Here is a 16,409-nt window from a genome sequence, read left to right on the forward strand (position 1 = left end):
GCCACGTGTGGCAGATGCCCATGGAACTACCTGCAGTGCAGTGAACTAAATACACTTTCTCGTCTAACATACCTGCACCGCTTTGAATTTTTGTCAACAGCAGAACCTACAACAAATGGCATTGCGTTTTCACTGATGATTGGATGAGTAAGCTCGACTCGACTTAACCTTTGTAATACCATCTGAAGGCATGGTGCAAGGACGGTGCCTTTCGTACAACGCTAGTCATTAACACTGGTATACGAGGCTCATCCACCCCCGTAATGACAGTTGTGTTAATGGCTTACCAGCATGCGTACGAAGTAGGTTCCAGTGGGTTCTAGCCTATTGTGGTGTTGCGGGGAATGAACAGGCTGACAGTGTGGCAGAAGCAGCTCGCTCATCTAGCAGACAGACAAGTGTTGCACTGCTGAGAGGAGACCGTTGTTCCATTCTTCGATAACTAGTGGCAGCCCTGGCTTCCCGCCAATGAACAGCTGACATTCTCTCCAGATCTATGCTTGCCAGAGTTCATCCAGCGACCAGCTCCCATGGCATAGTGGTTAGGATGACCACTTTCCATGGCGAGACTGGGAGGTGATGCGGGTTCGGTGCTGCCTTGGACAGCATGCTTTTGCACCACCAAGGTCAATTGAAACCCTATGTAGCGACTGAAATTGAGGGGGGGGTGGAATTGGTTAAGACGCTAGACCGGTAGTCGAGAGATCCGTGGTTCAAATCCCGCCACTGTCTTTCGACGACTGCCATATTTCATTTCAACACTTACTGAGCTGCTCGTTCTTTTCTTTTTTTTCTTCATGTGGTACGCCTTTTACTGCAGCATAACTTCATGAACAAATGAGAAACTCATTTTCCGAATGATTTATTGTTTCGATCTTTTTCCTGGTATTTGTCAGGCAATTGTCGCAGAACCCAGAGGGCCAAAACAACGCCCCACTCCGCTCATTTTTGGTGAATTTGATTTCTTATCGATAACGAACAGCGATATCCTTTCCAGAAACGAAGACAGTTTTCCGATGTCAGGGCAGGCTGGTCAGGCTTTCCAAAAATGACCTCGCAAGAAGAGCACAAGGCCACAAGACCGAATTAAATTTCCCGCGCGCTCTGGGCCGGCAGCGTTTGCGGTGAGCGCTTTTCTCGTTAACAAATTTGCGAAATTACTGTGCCTTGATATTAACGTTTATACCGTAGTTATTTTAGATACCTACATATAATCATAAAATAAAGGGGGAACACTTTTCTATTTCGTAGTGATTTACCCATTGGAATATATATGGAAGAGAGCAACACTGGTCGATAAGGTTTGTTGTTTTGTTTTTTCTTTGACCCTAGATTTTCTGGAGTCAGCAAACAGCGGGTCCTTTCTAGGGCTGCTACTGGAAAATTCTTCTCTTTGATGTTGTACTCTTTCTTTTTTCAGAAAAAGAGAGTTCTGAAGTTGTATTCATCGTTTGTAATTTAAGTGGTGAGATCTGTTCTTCACATATTTTAGCTCATGGGCGAACTGGTGCATAGCTATAGCGATTTGTGCCGTCTTAGTCTCTTGTAGGACATTTATGATAAGGAAGACCGCTTGTTACCCACATGATTACGAATTAAAACGGTTCAGTTATAAGTAATTACTTGTATGCGTGGAATGCTGTGTCTTGTTTGAGTGCTGTATCTGAAGGAAGATAGTATGCCTAACTGCGTATTAGGCCTAGGGAGTGTGATCGTCGTGTCGGCGCCATCTTCGTGGCCGTGTCCCACCCGTTTGATTTCATGAAAACTTTATCTTGTTTCAGCGCACTTGTGGGAAGCCATCGTCCCGAACACAGCAAAGACGCCAACTCACGACACGAAGTTCGACAAATGAAAATTTATTGCCGGTCGTTTGAAGGTTAGTGATTGTAATATAATTTGGTCCGTTTTGTTGTTCTGTTCGTACTCCCATTTTGACTCACGAGAGTTACATGGTCGCCGTATGCGAAACCCTTGGACGTATAACTACTGGTACATGTGCACAAATAAAGATCGGTGTTCAGGTTTAATGACCACAGAAAGACCGCTTGACATGATCAGGCGGCACACATCTCAAAGGGTAAAACTTGAAACAAAAGACCAGTGATTGGTCGGCGTCTGGAGCTTGGTGACACGCACATCTCAGAAATGGAAACTATTCACTCGACAGCCCAGCCTCAACCTTCAGAGGACTTGTTCTGCTGCTGCTGCTGGCGCCACCTCTTCAACTGCTACTAAGTTACCCTTTTATTGAAATATGGGACGATGATCTGACATCTGGCGGGGGTGCTAACATGCGTAACGTAAGTCTTGAGGAGCACACAAGCGCACTACAGATTGAGGTGAAACTTGACTGGTTACTTTCTGGGTATAGTTGGCATCTTCACAAGCACATTTCATACTGGAACAAGTAGTCCTTCTATATCGACTTGTCAAGCGTACTCCACACGGTGTCTTTTAGATTGTGACATCTTACTTTTGTGTTGAGACACAGAAGCTCTGGTCTTGCTAATGTAATTACTGTCCTGAAGCTACCGGAATGAAGTGAGGTTACTTAGGATTAGATGGGCTGACATTCACTGCTGTACTTAATGGGGAATGGCTTCGGTTTTGTTGTTGTGCCTAATATGCATGACGTAAGGAAAATTCTTGGCGGCTATTAATTCCTTTTCGGAGGACGACTTTGTTTCGCCATGATACATCGTCCATTTACGTTGCTATGAAATGAACTACGCCGTTAGCATGTTACCCGAAACTACAACTAGAGATTCTGGCCATTCTGGCCGGCATATGCGGCGTTGCTGGTAGAGTAGCTTAAAAGAGCAATGAGGTGACATTTAACGTGTCTTGAAACCCTGTCTCGTTCATCAAGCTGTCCATCAGGAGTCAACAATATTTTCCCTGTACAGTGTATTGTCACTGTGCAATCATATTTACAAAAACAGACAGAGGAAGCAGCCACGGACTGCTGACGCTATCCTCGCGTGGCGTTGGCAAGTCCTTCTGCCTTTTTTTCCTTCTCAGCCCATATGCTGCTCATACCGTCTTGAGCTGCGCTGGTCTGCATCACAACACATTATCCAGCTTACCTCATTCTCCAGTACACTTTTTCCAAGTGTGGATGATTCTTGAAAGGTGTGCAGAACAAAGGCCTGGCACATGCACTACAGGTCACCTGTTCCTGTCGTTCTTTCACAGGTGCTCATTTTATTAGTTGCAGAACATGCCGCTGCCAAAAAAAATGGGGGTTGCCTCATTGCTCTTAAGTCTTGCATCTTGTGAGATGGACCACAAAAAAATGGATCACAGCTATGAGTTGGTACCAGGTCTAGTATACTGCCTTGACATGCACTTTAATTACTGGGAACTGTTGCACAACCCCTAGCATTGCAGCAGACTCTTAACAACATGGCTGCACTAGATTTCCTCTTGTACATTCTATGGATGTTTTTCATGATGGTGAGCAACACTGGGATGTAAACGTTTCATGTCAGACACTTTCAGAAGCTTTGAAATCAACCCCTTAGTCCAGTACTGGTGCTGCATAACAATGAAGACTGGTAACATAGGTCTGCGTTGACTTTAACTGAGGTCTACAAGGGACAAGTACAATGAGGCATAAAGGCATTAGTTGTAGCAACAGGCTTTTTATACAAAGACTGTGCAGGTTGTGATGGGTGTTGCAATTTATGGTACGCATCTGCATTCTATTGCATCTCCAATCAGGCATTCTTTTGCACAACTTCCGGCTTCCTTCACTGTTATTCCAAATTTGGTTCACTGAATCAGCACCATGAAGATTGAAGAATATCCGAGACCTCTGTAGAATGTTTGTTTTCTGAGAGGTCCCTGCTAGCATATTCTAGTATGCCTGAATGGTATACTAGGTGAGTCTTACGTGAACTTGGGACTTCTGCTTATATACAATATATATATAGCATATAGATGTTCCTAGTGAATCATAATTTTGACTGGCAGTAACAACTAGACGGCTTCCTAGCTGCTACACCTGTAAATACACTGGACCTTGTCACACTGAAACTTCTTCGAGAGCTCTTAGCTATCCATAAGTTGGGCAGTTCGCGATTTGCATAATTAGGCTGAAGAATCTTGTCATGTCTGTGGTGCCTAATTACACTTGAAGGTGTGGTACATAAAGGCAGAAGTAATGATGGCCAGCAGACTTTTCTTTTTCATATACTTGTGACATCTGATCAATACCCAATCAAAAAAAATTGTTTGGAGTACTGTCCCATTGAAAGAAAATTTAGAGAAGTTTCAAATTTTAAGGAAAGTGGCAAGAAAAAGTCAAACCCCTGTTTTACTGTGGTAGCCCCTTACCTTTTGCATCTGGCCTCTGAGAGCCCACAGAGTTAGAGCTTGTTTAGTCTACATCACCCGTTCCACTCCAGTTGGGTTGCAAAGTAATTGAATCTTGAGATATTGCAGCGACAGTCGTCCGAGCTTTCTGGGACATCTTGTGACCTCTGTTGTGTCCGCTGTGTCCCCCCCTCCTTCCTGCTGTCCTCTCTCCAACTGTCCACAATTGTGCGCCACTCGTAGCCACAGTTGCTTTGTGGAACTAACACTGAATTCAAATAAAAACATTAGTCGTTGTGATGGTTAAGGTAGATATGAGGAGTGGTTCCAAGGCACTTCCTTGTGCCTAATGGGAAACTGTTCTGAGGCTGTCGTACTAGGAATGGAGCTGAATGAAGAGGAGGTTGTTTGTCAGTCCATGGCCAAGAAATAGAGGGACTTGTGAAATATCAAATAGGCTAAGAATAGTATCCTGGTGGCATTAAAAGATTGCCTAGTACTAGGTGCATATCATGCAACTTCCATTAAGAGTAACTCGCAAAAATATATCTTTGTGATTCAAGATGTCTCATGCATTGCAGTAACAGTGGTTCCACTCACCAACTGAAAAAACTTCCTTCCACTCAAAGTAGGTTAAATAACTAACCTTGCCCTGCATACGTGTTGAAACCATGAGGGGAATGCTAGTTCGACCACGCACAAGTAGAAAGTCCAGGTCCAGGAGTCCAGGTTTAATGATCACTATAAGATAGGAGCTAAATGCTACAAAGTTACGGCTTAACTGTAAAGGTGAGAAACTGATGTCTGACCTCAGCAGGTAGTGACGTTTGTCACCTTTGCACTTGATGATTGTGCCGTGATTGATGTCATGCATATTTTTCTTTGTGCAATATGCCTGTAGTAGTATAACTATAAATCTTTAAAATTTTGAACGCTACTTTAGCCTTGCTTTTTTTTTTACTTTGAGGGTGTTATGAACAGGGTTGGTTACCGAAAATATTGTTTCCGTTTCCGGTAACTTAAAAACTCGGCTTTTCGTTTCCGTTTTTGGACGATTTTCAGTAGCGGTTTCCGTTTCCGTGGTAATTTCGGTACTGGCTTGTTTCTCATCCGGAACTCGTACTGTCTGGTTTTGGCTTTTTCCTGTCAGATATTCTAGTTACATAATGGATGCAAAAGGACTGCCACACCAAACACACACTAAAACTTTAATGCAAAGTTCATCACGAATCTTATACACCGCAAGTAGATGCCTCTCTAGGTTGCGGAAATACATGCCTTTAAGTTTCAAAAGCCTCCTTTCGTGCGCAAAACGAACACGTCATCCAAAACTTTCGCATCCATCTTGCTGCGCAGTGGGCTCAACACAAAAGAAAGTCCGGAAAATAAACGAATGAATGAATGATGACTGGAAGAATAGTGCGGATATATATAATTTTCATATTAAAGTGAAAACACTGAGGGAAACATCCTGCAAATTTGGTTTCCGTTAACGTTACCACTTTTGAATTTCGTTTCGGTTTCTGGTAGTGGAAACTAAAACAATTTTGTTTACATTTTCGTTTCCTGTTGAATTTCAGTAATTACCGTTTCCGTTACCAGTAGCCAACTTTGGTTATGAAGCATATATTCACGCTTGTACATTGTGGTAGTTAGTCTTCCATTATCCCTCGTGAAATTTTCGAATTTTAATCTGGAGCAGAAGTCTTGTGGCATCACGGTTTGACTGCACACATACTTGCTGTGCATTTTTGTATTTTGAGAAACACATACTCTACATGTAGCCAAAGAGCTTTGGCTTCTTTCTCTCTCTCTCCCTGTGCGTTTGTTTTATGAAAGAACTGCGTATATTCTCATGCACCCTGTGTGCTCTGGAAGCTTATTCATTCACTTATTTGTAATGGTACCTGAAGGGCCTCATAGGGCATTACATGAATGATGCATATCGGAACAGTTGTTTCTCATAGTGGTTGAATATGTCCTGCAGGAACAGCTATGCCACACAACCAAGGATACTATGAACGGAGACAGGCTTTTCTTTATACAGGGCATTTTACGAAATCAGTGTTTCTTAGGAGAGTGGTTGTCAGGGCTTTGGCACAGTTGAATTGATGAATGCATGACAGTGCTGTTCTTGGTTGCTTTGAAGGCTTCTTCAAACGTTCATCTACACTTGTACATTCACATGTTTCTTAAAAGTATTCCCACCAATGGCAATGTAGTGTTCAATGGCTTCTTAACTGCTGGCATCAAGGCTGTTATATCACCTGAATCAGGATATCTTTTTATAATCTGGATTTTCTTGAACCTTCTTTTTGTTGCATGAGCAGCAGTGAACAACCTTATGTAATTGTGATTCTGGAGGAGATGTTTGTGTGTAGTTAACGTTCTTATTGAAAATTATCTGCCGAGCAGCTGTGGCTTACTGGAACGTATTGAAGTGGTGCTCCAATCATCTTTCGGTGTCATGTTAACAGTTCAGTACTGCTTTTACAAGACGTGCACTTGGTGGAGGGACTTAAACTTTTCCACAATGCGGCCACCAGTGCGATTTTAAATGAATTTTTGTCATGGGCAATAGACGATTTTAAAAAGATGCGCGTGGCGCAAAGCAACATAGGAACTTTCAGGGACACTGCTGTGTCGTCTGCTTCGGTTATGGTTTACCCCGGCTGCAGCTGCGCACACCGGGAACGTTGTTCATCTACCTCTGCCTCTGGCCGTCTGGTAATGCTTTAAGACGCTTGAAATTCCCATGAGGCCTTGTGTGCCATAGGTGGCGCTTGCTTTTCTAAAAAGGTCTACCTGTCCATGTGTCGCCACAGCTATTTCCCTTCATGTCTGTGCTGGTTTTCATCACCTATTTCAACGAGTCCACTAACTTTTTCTTATATTTATATGGAAGAGGAGCTTAATCAAGAAGAATCCAGCTTTTATTATGTTGGGATCCTGCATCATTGCTGTCTCACCTCTGTCATCACAAGTATGGCAATGCAGGATATGGTTGCACGTCGGCAGGCTAGCTGTACAGGTTCCAATTTAAGCGTTGGGTGTTGCGGAATCACTTCATGCTTTTGATAAATTGACGATGTTTAAAAATGAATAATGTTGGACAAATAGATTGGCAAAGATCAATGGCATTTGTAATTATAAATGGAGTTTCACTTCAGGTATATCGGGTAACCCCCAAGTGGGTTTGTGATTGCTGCTGGGGCTTGAAACACTCCCACGAACTTCAGTGCAGACAACACACCACACGCATGAGGTTCTTGCGGATCATGCGTCTGATTTCAGCACCTTGACATAGTATCACATCTGGACTTCATATGGCAATTTGCGTGCCTTGATCATGTGACCCACACACACACGATAACGCCCTGTCCAATCCACATCACACACACGTTTATGAGCCCTGCATATTCGTAGAGATTCGCCATTCAACGCCAAGTGCGGCAAACATCTGGATAGGCGATAAGTTAAAATTAAGGTTTATAAACTGGGCCTTCATCTTCACATGCAAATTATAATTACACATTCTATAAACCGAAGCTGTCTGCACATCACCTCGGCTTCTTTTCACGCACCTACGGCATACAAAAAAAACATAGTTTGCACATTCTCTAGATTCACAAGTTTTGATGGATGTGAGTTTCACATGCTTCTCTCTCACCTGCAGCGTTATTTTTGTTTCACGTGAAAGCTCTGCCAGTACTTTAATGTGAAAAGTGCTGCCTTTTGAGTACTCTACGAAATGGAATCTATCCTAATCTGAGACAAAGCATGAGAAAATTGAATCCCACCTTGTCTGTTTTACCAGAGGATCGCCATGCATTGGCATCATTATACCTAGGGTTTCCAGTGTTTATTTTTTTCCAGAATCTGTGGGAAAAATCAGTGGTTATTTCGCCTTCCACGAATCAGTGCCTTTTGTTGGCTATATTTTTAAGGTATAGACGATTGGTGAAAACCGGCTAGGAATAAAACACGAGCTGTCTATGCACACACCAAATGTAACGCTTTATTTGTAGTGACAAAGCTTACCTGTCGTGTGGTACTTGACCTTCTTGTAAACAATACATGTTCTGTTATCCTGGACTTTCCAATATATGGCAGTCACACAAGGTGATTTAGGCCAACTGCCTTTGAAACTTCCAAGTCACTATACTCTGCTGCGTAGTCTTCGTGCTTACGCTTCCGTCCCATCCTGTTGCGTATAACACTCCGAATGGCAGCCATCAGTCAAGAACTACCACACATTCCCAGGAAATGACATGGGACACACAGGTTTTTTCTGCAGGCGTTTTTCCGCAGGGATTATCTCTCTTCACACCTGTGTGCACAATTCAGCCTTTGTGACATTGCGCAGTACATTCTAGCCTCTATAAGCTCCAGCTGGGGCACTTCCTGACCAAACGGACCTACTTGTCTCAATCGTGTGTCCAGCCAACGCGTCACATTTTGACTCATGAGAGGCTAAAGGAGGATTACCTGTTATTTTGGGAATGACCTCAGCTCGACTGACCACTGTCAGCTGCACAAGAGGAAGCCACAGATAATAAGATCAAGTAATTCTTAGTGCCTATTTCAGCGATTATCGGTGGAAAATTATTTTGACCAACCACGTAAAAAAAGTTACCGGTGTTTGTTTATCTGTGCTTATTACATTTAGAGCCTGAAGTTTTAGGGTTTAACCGGATTCTTCCCCGAATTTGCACCTTGAATTGATGGTTTCGTCATTAGGGTGAAACCCGATTTTTACCCGGCTAATTGCCCTCGTTGAGATGTCTGTAGGAATGCACACTAACTTGTTTGGCAGCAAATGCAGTTACATCACTGTTCACACCTAACCAGTACGGTTAGTTTGAGTAGCTGAGCTTGATTTCTCTCAGAATTTAGCATACTGGAATTTTTTTTCACCCGAATTTGCATGAATTTAGAGCACATGCTTATTTACCTGATTTTCACCCCTGAATTTATAAAAACAATTCCCGAAAACTTCAGGCTCTAAATTATATCCCATTAATTATTTTGAGAATCAAGCAAAAATGAACTAAATAAAGTTTTGAGAGTTTACGTGGCAATTTCAGCAAGTCTAATCACTCTACGCTAACAGCGTTGCTGAGTTAAATTCTGCCTCTGCCTATCACATTCAAATGGGCAAGAACAAATTGCATTGTAAGGCATCAGGTGCTCTTCTTGGAGGGTAATATTAAGACTTCAGGTAGCCAAGATGTTTCATGATTCCTAGCAAACATAGGTTGGTTTCATATGTCATCTGGGCTGGGCTGTAATTGCAGAATGAAGGTAGCCTTCCATGAACATGCAAATAACAAGGCTGCAACAATGAGAATTCTGACATACAGACACTGCTGCTTCGAATTCCTTCTTAAAGGCTCCCTAAAATAACACTGCACAGCAACACACTTCAAAATTATGCATGTGAGCTGTATTCTAAAGAGAGAAGGATCACCTCTGTCAGCTGGCTCCTCTTGCAACTGCTCTCTCTGGTGGTTTCTGAAAACCTGTCTTACATTTGGGATTCATGCTGTGCTGCAAATGACGTCTCCTTATGCTTTGTTGGAGGCTTTGATGGCCTGCGCGGGGGTGACTGCCACGTTGTATGTGGTCAGCTTTGCGGCTTTTGCCTACATTTCAGCTTGCGACAGTGTGATTGCTCTACTAATAATTTACGTTGCACAGTGGTGGAACCATGAAGAAGACAGAGACACGGGCGCAGTTTATCTCTCGCCCCCTACAAAGGTTTTTAGCATTTAGGTTGAGATGAGCCAATAAATTTTAGTGCTGTGTCTGAGAACTTGCATGTGTCGTCTTCTGTGTCCGTGTCTCTCGGTCTTCTTCATGAATCTACACCAGCTAGCCTGCACCCTTTCCCTTGTTTCACAGTGGTGGAACACTAGTTCTGTGGACGTTGCGTAAGGTGGGGCCGGATTCACAAACATCTCTCTACAGTAGTTCTGTACTTGGTTCGTTAACAGTCCTTTGTGAAAATCTGATTCAAGAGGATATTCAGCTAAAGAATCGTGACAGCATTACGGCTGCCTTGCGCCACACTATCATAGTAGTCGACTCTGAACTGTTGAGAACTCTCTGCAGTGTTAGTGTACCAACATATCGAAGTCATCACTCATTGTTTCCCAAGAGTTTTTTTTTTTTTTCCCCCATTGTGTGTACACACAACTGTGGTAGTAAGCCTGAAGAAGTCATCTCCCACACCTTCTTAATGCAAGTCATAGTAACATCGCAGGGTTACAATGTACTTCATACGTTTCCACGTATGGTCCATTGTAACTGCAGGAACATGTGACATCTGCATTGTCTACTGTGAGTTGGCCACGCAGTTATGCATATGTATGGCGAGCCCTGTGTTGGGTGTCCCTTGGTTTGCCTTGAGGTTGTTGGGTGAGTGAGTATCTGAATACAAACTTGCGAGCAGGGTGCTGAAAAGGTCTCATCACATCAATGGACAGAGGCCATGAACCCTCCAAAAAGATAGTATTGCACTACGTCCTACCTCAATCACTCAGTAATGACTACCTCGCAGCATTCTTGAGCCAATTGCTAGACCATCGAAAAGAACACATTGGAAATCTCCTCCCTTAGACAAATTTTGGTCTTTGACATTGTGCGTTTGCAAAGGCCATGCACTGGCACATGTCTCTTTGCAGTGTCATTTTGTTAATGTCTTCACGGGCATGAGTTGCCTTACATGTTTGTGAATCTGGTTCCTAGACTGTTGCAACCCTTCATGTACTGGCAACGCTTTCTCTCATTTTGAACATGCTGGATTTGTTTCTCAGCTGGTCTGGTAATTATGACACTGGAAATGGCATTCGTGGAGACTAGAAATGATGTTGTGGCTTTACAGGAATGTAAAGCGTAGCTGCTGCTAGCAGAGCATTGCTTACACTATTATTCTCCTTCCATGACTCTCTGAAAGGCCATGTGCCTTGGAAGACTTAGAGATATGTGTGGAAGCTCTTCCTTTTCTATTGTCATCACAGCAGAGCTACACTCATCTCAGTTGGCATGGCAACTAAAATTTCTTACAGAGGAGGAGGTTCACATTTCACTCCCTCGTGCACACGCTACCTATGACCTGGAGTTGATGCACATGCATCTGTTAGTGTTTCAGCGATCTGGGCACATAAAGCCAATACAGACAGATACACAGGGTCCATTTTATTGGGTCATGGGCCTCATTAATTATATGAGTAAAAGAAGGTTCTACTTTTTCTTCTCACATCTGTTAAGGGAATCTGAATTGAAAATTTCCCGCAAAGTAAGCCTTCTTGCTGATACCAGCAAGTTTTACATTCCAATTCAAAGCACGAGTTAGTGGTAGCAACACCACGTTTTCTCTTGGGATTGGTTTACAGATTATGAGCAAAGTCCCAGGAAACAAAGGCATCCATGCTCCTATCTTTCTTTTTTTATGCATCTCGACTGGCAAGCGAGGTGTGTGTCAAAGGAACAAACTGGTCATCTGTCTGACTGGGGTGATGACAGTGTTTGAAATTTTGACTGCAGGATACTGCAAGAGATTCTCTTTGTTGTCAAAGAAAATACTACCTCAGCCATGGTGGGTAATCACCTCTGTTGACAACTATTACATGGGACTAAGGGCTTGGCGTGAATTGTTTGAGGCAAGTACAGAGGTAAAGTGAGGATGCATAATGCATTCTTCAACACTGCACCAAATGTGAGTCAGAATTCCGTACCTGTCGACCTGTGTGCTCTCTTGCTGGTTCCGTTTTAAAGTAGGAATTGAGAAAATTCACCTAAGCCTTCAAGTGCAATGGCAGATAAATTAAGTAAGCACATCAGAGGGAACTTGGATAACTTGTGATATGTGCCAAAACATCTGTGACATCTGAGTTATTCAGATGAAAGTAGAAAGCAACTGGGGGTACACAACATTACCATAAATCTGGACTGGTAATAGATTGCTCAAGTAGTGGGATTCTTGAAATGCTTCTCGTTTGTCTCAACTGGGTGTTTGCAAAAAAAGTATGCATGCAGATGGTAATTCTGCAAAAGAATGCAGCATTTGCATCAAAGTCCTACTGTACTAACTGAAGTACTATTGCTACGCACGCACCAAGCAGATTTCGCAGTGATGGAATCTATCGTAAATCAAACGTTGGTCATATCGCAGTAGATGCAAATTTGCGGGCCTTTTATTTCTAAATATACTCCTTTCTAGTGAAACATTTACATGCTCCCTTGGTTGAACCAGATTATCAACCTGGGACAACCCATGTAGGCCTAGCATTTGTCAAGTATTTGGTGTGCTTTAAAGACATTTATTTGCCTTCACTCTGAGGTGTTAAAGTATGTGCAGTGTACATTCCTGTCTGGGTAGTATGTACATAATGATTTTGATCATGTGGGACACTTTGAATGTACATGCATCTACAGAGGAGACCATCTGTTGAGGTTTTGTTTCCTTAAAAATTGACACAAGTGTCTTGATCATGGTTGTGGATAACGTAAAGCTCAAGATAAACAAAGCTGAGGTAATCTTTTTACAACTACAAAAACGTCTCCAAAAGAATTTGAAAATAGGTATCCATGGAATGCTGCTGTTGTTTCAATGAACATTATGCAGAAGTGAACAGGATGTAGCTAAACTGCTATTGGCTTGTGCTAACTTAGTCTTACCATGCTCAATAACCCTGTGAGGTAATGTGACCTCAAATGATGCTGAAATCCTATGTAACAAGTATGGCAGTTTTTTCCTTTCCCTACACTATCTGAATGCTCTCTATTGCAGCACATTTAGAGACACACCTACCATTTTGTAAGGAGCCTGTCGTTGGTATGGGTTCCCCAGTCGGCAGTCATGCCACACTAGTGCAGTCTCACACTGATTTAAGTTGACAAGCAGAACAATGAAAATGTGTTCGCTTAAAAATATGCAATTCAAACACTAATATCATTGGGCCTCTGGGTCTGTCCGAGATGATTCTTGCAACCCTGCAATACCTTGTTCTTTCCAATTCTACAAAACGCCAAGGCTTTACGGCAGGCACAACACTGGGAGTATTATTTGTTGGGTAAAATGATCTCTAGTGAAACAAAATTATGGGTTCGAAGACATCAGCAGTTTGAACAAAAGCATAATACTAAATAATCATGCTAAGAATTGGTGACATGGCACTAATTCAGTGGACGACTTTGTGGACTACTATGAGACATGGCAGACCATCCCCTTGAATTGGAACACACTATGAAATCCAATCAAAATTGACCACACTGCTGTCATGGTCCTAATTTTTATGCACCACTTCTGCTTGGCCTGTGACTTTGTTCTGTGGCAAAGCTGCCATACAGGGCATATCCTTGGTGCTCTGTTGCAATTTAATTCAATTTTTACTTTTATGGTGCCCATGAACAACCCTGGAATAAATACCGTATAATAAAAATATGGGATTGTTTTAAATGGCCTACACTACCAAAGCACAATGCCTCTACAACAAAACAGCTTGCATGTGGATGCCCAGGATGCCAAAAATGCATTACTCTTGGCATCAGCACTGAGAACCAAGTTTACAATAAAGCACTTTTTGAAACATCACTCTATCTAAGTCATGGGCTCTGAACTGAAGAAATAGTTAAAAACTCGAAAAAATGAAGACCGAGTAAATTTAATTGTAACATTTTTTGAGTGCCATGGGTAGCAGCTGCACAAGTTGAAGTGAGGTCAGCCCATTGCGTTAGCGTGCAAGCAACCACATTGGGAACTTTTCGTATTTCATTGTTAGTGCCAGATTTATTCAAATACAGCCAAAACTCACAAGAATAACCACGACCGTTTCTGCAAATGTTAGTCATAAAGCAGATTGTCATATTAACGAACAGCACATTATATGCACCAAAGAAAATGCTATGCGTAACCCGAGGTTGTGCTATTTACTGCAAAACAGGAGGCGTGGTTGAAAAACATCTTGGTTTATTTGAGAAAGAAATTCTATAAAAGTGTCGGCTTAGTTACATTCTCAGTATTTAGTTTTACCAATGATACTATTGCGTGGTCAATGTTAAGCACATTCTGCATGTATTTCTGTTGCTCAAAGAACCGTAGAGCTGTTCTGAATGCCTGACTGCCAATTTTGATAGCTGAATAACTTAGAGGAGTGCTCTGTGGGCCTTTGTTTGCTCTGTGAGCATGGCATTGTAGGGGATACCACCTCTACATCCGGAGGGCCGGGTGTATTGGGGTGCTTCTCAATGTGTGGCCTCACTCCAGGCTCATCACACCTGATTGACAATGGCTCCTCTAGCTCTTCGAATTAGCGGTGCCTCCTCCAAGGACGCGTACTTGACTAGCCGTGCGCAAAAAGTGCCCAATTCGTTAACGGGAACTCCTTGCTACTTCTCTCTGCTGCGTGTACGAAGGGACATGCCAAACATTTCTTGTAGACTGCAAGGATGATACCCTGAAGGCCATTGTACACCTCAATGGCTCGCTCTCCGTGAGATGCATGAGGGCCCAGGATTTCTTAAGCGTAACAAGGCTGCCTTAAGCGTCTTAAGTCCAACTCTGTTTTCAACTTCGAGTGTGGGCTGGCTGCAGTGGCTCACTCTGGTAGCGTGTCCGCCTGCTGATCCCGAGATCGCGGGTTCAAACTCGGCCGAGGACGGTGGCAACTTGGTGGAAGGGTACAAGTTGCTCAGACACGCCGTATTCTGTGAGGGACGTTAAGTGTGGCGTGCTGTGTGTTGAGATTTCTCTGCACGTTAAAGCACCCTCAGGTGGGCAAAAGTAATCCACAGACACGACCACTGTGGCGTCGCTCATGATCACAGTTGTCTCGCGATGTAAAAGCCCCAAATTATTATTATTATTACTTCGAGTCTGGGGACAACCACTGATCCTGCTTGCTTCACAACCTTCTCTTTTTCGTGGTCATCACCTCATATACCAGCTATAGTTGTGACAGTGCCCAAACAGTGCCCAGTGAGGCAAACGACAACAGGCTGCCCAAAGCATCACTGCTGCCACCACACAATCTCAATAGCAGTATGGACATTAATCTGATATGGTGGTGGCAGTAGATCCTCCTATCTCTAAGAACGCTTCCCTCTTCGCCACTCATCGAGTTCTTGATAGGCAGAAAGGGCTCTTCTCAAATCAGTCACAGCTTCATTCCAAGCATGGTAAATGGTTTAACTGCGGTAGGTCAGTATGACCCAGGAGGTGAAGGGCACTGAACATATTTACTTGCTGTCACAAAGAGCGTTATGAGCCATCCTGCAGGGCATTTGTAGGTCAGGGGACCACTTGTTCAACTGCGGGCAGTCTTAATATCAATTGTAGAATATACGTGTTTGGCTCCTATTTATTCTAAATAAAAAATCTTCATTGCCGGATAAGGGAATTGTCATATTAACAAGGAGGATTTACATGGGGAGGGAATGGTTCGCGTGCAGAGACAATGTCATATTAACAAAGCTTGACTGTAGTGGTCAACCTGCCTGTTTTTTTCTCTCTCTCTCTCTCTTCCCAGAAATATTCTCCAAGAATTAGGGGACACCCTATAATCATATGCTATGCTGCTCATGAACAACTGACCAAGCGAACAGAGCCAACGATTATGTCCCTCTGGAAGTTCATACCATAATGTAGGTGGTGGTATCGAGGTGTGAAGTTTAGCAGAGTATGCTGTCAAGTAAGAGGGTTGTCTCGCAAAGATGATGATCTCTTAAATGTATGGATACACCTATATTCGAATTATTTATTTTTTGTTTTTGGTATTGAATCCTTTTCCTTTGCCGTTTCCGTATTCTGGGGTCAACCAGTATTTGGGTAAATACAGTAAGCTATTTAGGTGCATACTAGTGGACAAGTATGAGTTCACTAGTATTCTCCACAACAAGAATTAGTCGAGGAGAGCTCCACGCAGGGACAACACAAACATGCAAGCCTATTTGAATTTTATAAGTACAGCATTTCACGAGAGGCCTTGTCGTCATTAGGGTGTTGGCTCTATGTATGAGGTGTATCCAGAAAGTGAGTTCTGTTTGCAAATGTTGACACTGTTTGACAGCAGTCAACATTGTGGGGA

The 16,409-nt window shown here is 42.9% G+C and overlaps 1 protein-coding gene across 1 annotated transcript in view; it reads left to right on the top strand.

Moving 5' to 3' along the window:
- Positions 1-1,004: 1,004 nt before the first annotated feature.
- LOC135377921 (RNA-binding protein 12-like) overlaps positions 1,005-16,409 on the top strand; it is a 41,781-nt gene continuing 26,376 nt past the window's right edge. Inside the window, exons 1-4 of the mRNA XM_064610689.1 lie at positions 1,005-1,124; positions 1,252-1,301; positions 1,421-1,465; positions 1,785-1,879. The gene's annotated coding sequence lies outside the window, so the exon portion shown is untranslated. The remainder of the gene's footprint in view (positions 1,125-1,251; positions 1,302-1,420; positions 1,466-1,784; positions 1,880-16,409) is intronic.

The sequence above is a fragment of the Ornithodoros turicata genome, chromosome 1 (assembly GCF_037126465.1).
Source record: "Ornithodoros turicata isolate Travis chromosome 1, ASM3712646v1, whole genome shotgun sequence".
Taxonomy (NCBI): domain Eukaryota; kingdom Metazoa; phylum Arthropoda; class Arachnida; order Ixodida; family Argasidae; genus Ornithodoros; species Ornithodoros turicata.